The sequence below is a fragment of the Nicotiana tabacum genome, chromosome 1 (assembly GCF_000715075.1).
Source record: "Nicotiana tabacum cultivar K326 chromosome 1, ASM71507v2, whole genome shotgun sequence".
NCBI lineage: Eukaryota > Viridiplantae > Streptophyta > Magnoliopsida > Solanales > Solanaceae > Nicotiana > Nicotiana tabacum.
Genome location: NC_134080.1, coordinates 95,564,923 through 95,571,417, shown reverse-complemented (window position 1 = coordinate 95,571,417; position 6,495 = coordinate 95,564,923). Strand labels below are relative to the sequence as shown.

At 38.1% G+C, this 6,495-nt stretch overlaps 1 long non-coding RNA gene across 1 annotated transcript; it reads right to left on the bottom strand.

Annotated features, from left to right (window-relative positions):
- Positions 1-3,643: 3,643 nt before the first annotated feature.
- On the bottom strand, positions 3,644-6,135 carry LOC142181468 (uncharacterized). The gene is made up of 2 exons (XR_012710137.1): positions 6,008-6,135; positions 3,644-3,928 (listed from the first exon to the last, which is right to left on the bottom strand). It is a non-coding gene; the product is annotated as an uncharacterized LOC142181468 (long non-coding RNA).
- Between the last annotated feature and the right edge of the window lie 360 nt (positions 6,136-6,495).

The window sequence follows — 6,495 nt, the reverse complement described above, 5'->3', positions numbered from 1 at the left end:
CACTTTAGCATTCTTTAAGCCTTTTCAATGTGATTTACACAAATATATGCACTTTAGCATTCTTTAAGCCTTTTGAACATGATTTACACAAATATATGCACTTTAGCAATACAAGCTAATGTTTGCTTACCCCCCCCCCCCTATAAGACTAGAAGATACAACATCATGTTTCAGAGAGATTGCATACGTGATTTACAATGGTCAGAGCTATAACGTGAGATTTTGCGATTCTAAGGAAGTACGGTACAATCTTTCTCAAGAATATCATAAGGATTTTTCTCTACTCTGATCTTGCCATCACGTGTTTTGTCGCAATTGACGTGTGTAAGAGGGATTGTCAAGAGAATCAGCTCAGGTATGTTAAGGCTATCCCTTCTTTTCTTTTGGGATGATCCATACGATGCAAACAAAACGAGCAAATGTACAACTTCCATAAATAACTCTATTCATAGAAATGCTAGAGATGCTTATATCCTTGATTCTTCATATGTCTTATTATTCTATCATCTGTTCATGGGTCTCAGAAAATACATAAGTTGGAAAAGTTTACTTCATGATATTATTCAAAGGCATAATGGTCTTATGACATTCCAAAAGATTTTATTGACGTGCTTTTCATACATTGCATTAATTTATACATGTAAATTGACCCATGATCAGATGAAATTATATATATATATATATATATATATATATATATATATGTATGTATGTATATTATATTTATATGGGATATGGGAAAATGTTACGGTGTTATATACGCACCACCACCTGATTAGCTGGTATACGTTGATGATTTTGACCACAATGACCGAGATGATATGATGTGATACCCACAGAGGCTTGATGATGTTATGAACACATATATCTATGAACGGCATGACATTCATATGCATATACATGATACAATAAGTATTTCATGATTTACAGAGTTATCCAGACTTATAGGTTGAGTCATTTACTCTATATTTGTTCTATGTCTTTTACATACTTATTTATGTGCCTTACATACTTGGTACATTATTCGTACTAACGTCCCTTTTTCTTGGGGATGCTACGTTTCATGCCCGCAGATCTCGATAGACACGTCAAGAGTCCTCCAAGTAAGCGATCAGCTCAACGAAAGATGTTGGTGCGCTCCATTTGCTTCAGAGTTGTTTATTTGGTCAGTATGATTTAGACACGTATTGTTTGGTATGTGTCACACCCCAACCTCAGGAGGTGCGACCGGCGCTCAATCAAGTGAACCCAACTGAGCAAGAGTTTTCGACACCTTCTATCCAACTCGATATGATCAAGAAACCATGCTTTCATTTAAATTAAAAGGTAGGAAAGATCGTACCGGAAACATTGCTAGTTTATTTTATATTACAATCCTTAAACCATAGCTAAATTTACAAATTCCATACATTTACCGTTTAGAGGAAACAAGAGTTTAGAATTACAACATAGTCTAGTGACATATCCAATACCCGTACATAACCTACACAAAACGTATACGGAGCCTCTAAGGATACAAAAGACAGTTATGATAATGCCGGTAACAAGGCCCCGACTATACCTCAAAAGTGGATAATTTGTAACAAAGGTGTACAACATAACCCCTGAAAAAAAAGGGGCTCACCAAGTTTTCTGAGAGGAGGATGCTCCGCTACCTGCGATCAGCACTGTTTGCTACGGAGCCACCTACATTCATTTAAAAATGTAGTGCCCCCAGCAAAAGGGACATTAGTACCATGGAATAGTACTAGTATGTATAACTAAACACCATCTTGTTAGAAAGAACAACCATACAAGAGTAATGAAATCATAAGGACTAACAAAGCTTCAAACAATCACCACATCATCAAATAAAAGGGTTCACATAGCTTTCACATAATTTTCGTAACTTTAGGTTGGGGCATTCCATATTATTGCATCATCATTCATAATACCACCACTTTCTTGCGCGGAGTCCGATCACGGTCCGATTGGCTAAGCTGCCTCATTTGAGACATATACCTCAATCACTATTTCATTCTCACTTTTCGGTTTCAATATCAACACAATACCACCATGTGTGTAGCATGACATCCGATCACGGCCCGATCAGTTAGGCCATATTACCAATACGTTACCCTTTTCCATTAGTCATCCCTATTCTATTTTTGTTTCACACACATTAGTTCATCGGCGCTTGGGGCCACAATTACCACATCATACTGGGCACTAGGCCACATTTCATAACTCACGTTTCACATTATTCCCATTTTCAACATTAACCTTGCCATTTAAGATCGTAGGCACATACAAGAGCAATTCAAGTTGTAAGCATGGAGATAATTTCACATGGTTTGGCATAACAATCTCAATTTAAACTTGACTTTGAATCTAGGAATTTTAGCATATAGTTCACATTTTTCACACATTCTCAATTTATCAATGATGGCATATGGTGCACATTGAAACACACTTTCGGTATTAGCAACAACATACAGAGTCGTGTATGCAGAATCTCCACAAACGTAAAAGATTATAGCAAGCATCAAAGATAAAAATTGAGAAAATATCTCTGTATTCATGAATATTCAGTTTCAAAAGCCCGTGAAAGGTCCTTACATAGAAACAAAGAAGCGAGTACATATGTAGTAAAAGCCTAGAACCAAGTCTACTTTTGAATATTCATCTCCGGTAGAAGCATCTCCGAGCACCGCCTCCTCGAGCATGCACCCTCGACGGTGATACCTTCGACCGCCACCTCCTCTAGGTTCCCAGCTCAATCCCACAGAGCAATATCTCTGAGGGCGAAGATGAAGAAGAGGAAAGCGATAAGGTAAAGTCGGGGAAGGTGATGCAGAAGAGGCAAAAAAAAGAGACATAGCACGACGAAGCCAAAGGTTGAAGATTCGGCGGGCCTCAACCCCACTCGCACGACCGCTCCAAGTCCACCTTCCGGGATGTGCGAGCTTAATGGCCAGTTGCGCCATTTTATCCCTTAGGAAAAAACCCGAGGGATGAAGTGCCACACCAGGCAAGGATAGAAAAGTGAGCAGCGGTGTATTGTCCGAACACTCTCCCAAGCAACGGTGTAGAGTCCAAATGACCTCCTAAGTCGAAACAGGCCGACCCAATTTATCTCGTCACCTCAGTCCAACGATGACAACAACAATAGCCGAAACAATAACAACACCAACAACGAGACGGTATAGTCTCGCTCGGCATAGGGAAGTCCAGGTAGGAGGCCATGGTGCGGCTGGTAAGAACGCCGCCATAAGACCTTAAGGTCAGAAACCCCAAACATGGCAGGTAGTAATAAGAGAATGATAATGAGAATGATAAGAAAGGAATGGAAAGATGTTGAGAAACACTTGAATAAAAAGTTAGCATGGAAAGGCCCCATTTATAGGGGATGATAGTGTGGCCTACAATGCCATCAATGCCTTTAGAAGACGTATCGACAGGCGCAATCAATGCGCTATTAGAAACTGGATCGATAGCGATACGGTCGCCTTGAAGAATGAGAATCGGCAGTGTCACGCCCCAACCTTGGGAGGTGTGGCTAGCACCCATTGCCGCACTGGACCGAGCGAACCACTCTGGAACTCATTCATTTTCTTTGTAATTATCATGGTCCAATACAGCCACAACACGTAAAGTACAATTATAGGTGGGCAAATGTTATATTAATGAACCATTGTTCATAAAACAAGAATACATATGGGCCGTTACGACCTCTGATATACTGTACAAAATAACCCTGTCTACAAAGCCTCTAAGATTATTTGACATCAAATGGGGCAAGGTACTGACTGGCCCATAAGTATGTAATAAAACTCTGACACAATGACTCATAGACTCGGCTGCACTCCGAATGAGGTGGAGTCTTACCGATCCTTCGCTGAATCCAATCTCGTCTTATATGAAAGCTCGTCAAACTGACTATCTATACCTGCAGGCATGAATGCAGTATCCCCAACAAAAGAACATCAGTACGAATAATGTACCGAGTATGTAAGGCATGTATTGAAAGTTGAAACTGGATTGATAATATAATAAGTGAAAGCAACTGGAAGTCAAAGATAATTTGTAGTTATGCTTACATGCTGATACTGACTCAACTCTCTCAATATAGTAAGTAAAATAGTTGTTCGGCCTTATAAGGCTCGGTATATATATACATATATAACTGCTCTGTCGTAGTAGGCTCGCTCATAGGTGCTCAGCCATACTAGGCTTCGTATCTCGACCAACTGGGCTCGCTCATAAGTGCTCGGCCACAATAGGCTCGGTATATATATAACTTCTCTACCGTAGTAGGCTCGCTCATAGGCGCTCAACCATACTAGGCTCTGTACCTCGACCAACTGGGCTCGCTCATAAGTGCTCGGCCACAGTAGGCTCGGTATATATATAACTGCTCTGTCGTAGTAGGCTCGTTCATAGGCGCTCCACCATATTAGGCTCTGTATCTCGACCAACTGGGCTCGCTCATAAGCGCTCGGCCACAGTAGGATCGGTATATAACTTACCATCTGATCAGAGGTTGTCCAATAGGGGTCTGCCCATCGATTATAGCTCGATGGTAATAAAAATACTGTAATACTGTATATATAGACTCTCTGCTCTCTTGACTGGAAGAAAGAAATATTCAATTGAATATGAAATGCTGATAATGAGAATATTGTAACGTACAAGGCTAGAAAAATATTCGTAACTTGCGAGACTAGCAAAATATACGTAAATTCTGGGATATAAATTTTTTTTATGACTCGTTATCAAACTTGTGTAACGACGAGATCATGCCAAAATAAAGGAAGAGCTTAGCCTTAACATACCTGAACAACAGCTGAAAGCCCTTAAGCAGAAGTTTACTCAACTCATGAGTCGGTGATAATACAGAACTTTAGTTTAACTTGTCTCTTGTGCTTCGTTTCTCAGTCGAATTAGTGAATTCCTTGACAACCATTCTAAACAAAAATACATTTTCTTTCGTGATACAAGATTACTAGCATAGACCTTTGGTAGGATACAGTAGATGACAGCTCCAATAATTGCCATAGATAGATCCATGGATATGGCTAGATGCTGCTGGATATTCAGAATTTGATCAAGCAAACTACCGTTCTCAAAGCTTCTAAGCTTTCCACCTAGTTTTAACCGCTTTCCATTTCTTTAGCAATAAGTTCTTTTTCTGTTGCTTTACCCTCTTGTCTTCTTCCCATGTGGTGTTCTCAATACTGTATTTTTTTACATTCTAACTTACTAAGGTTTTCAAGACAAATATGCCTTCATACTCACAGTTAGATACAATTCCAACGACCTACATGACAAATTAATGTCTTTTACTAGATTTAGTTTAAAACTAAAATATTCAAACTACTATATCACAAAAAGTGCGTGGTTGTCTGGTAGATAAGTATGTTACACTTCTTAAGTTGTCTTCAGGAGTACTACTCATTCTTAATAAAAACCAAAAAGTGGTACAAAAAGAAAAGTAAAAAAAATACTATGTGGCTAGAATTTTGCCGTGTATATAGAAAACTAAAGTCTTCTGTGTATAGTTTTAACTACTCCATAGAAAGCATTAATATCCCCTGTTCCGGCTGTCCGTTTCAACTCTAGCTCCATTTCTCAATATAGTTAATTAACCACACTGAACACTATTGAATATAATAGATATAAATAGAGTCCTGTGAGATCCTAAAACTGAAGCTTTGTTACTACCGAAGAATATGCACACTACTGCGAAAATTCTTGCTAGACCTGGGAAGTTTCGAAATTCACACTCAGCCACCAAAATATTTGGATTTTGTAATATTAAATCTATATTTTATACATATGATTCTACCATGTTCTTTATTTCATTTTAAAATAACTAGTTGAGATACATATGTGGTAGGGAAGCAAACGAAGATTTATGTAAAAGGAATCCCTCTTTCATCAGTGAAAGATCCACTTTACAAACACATGAAATAAAAGATGAAATGGGATTATCTCTTAAATATGAAAGTCAGAGTGATGAGCTTACTCCAATATTATCTCATATTGCTGCAAAAGCTCAAGCAAGAGCCCTAAATATTCAGAAGCAGACTCCTTTGAAAAGAAAGGTTTCAGATTGTGATTTTGAGGTACTTGTTTCATATCGGTGTTGACATTAATCTCCTTTGTACCATTTTCCAAGTTATATTATTATTACTACCATATAGTTCTGCTGGCTTTTTTTGTTTGTTTTTGTCATTACCAAATAAGTATATCTTAGCAAGAAACTTGAGTGTGTGAAATTTTAGCACCAAGTTTAGCCTCATGTGGGTTCATAATTTTAGGTATGACTTGGCCTAACTTAGTCCTCAAAATGTCACCTTATCCAACATATTAAGAGTCATTATATGACTATTTGCATGGCTGCCAGGTGATGTTCTCATACAAAATTATTTTTGGATAATTATTAATTACCCACATAATTACGAATTATTTCAACTTACTTAAAATACTACTCATTTTTAATATACTTTATAT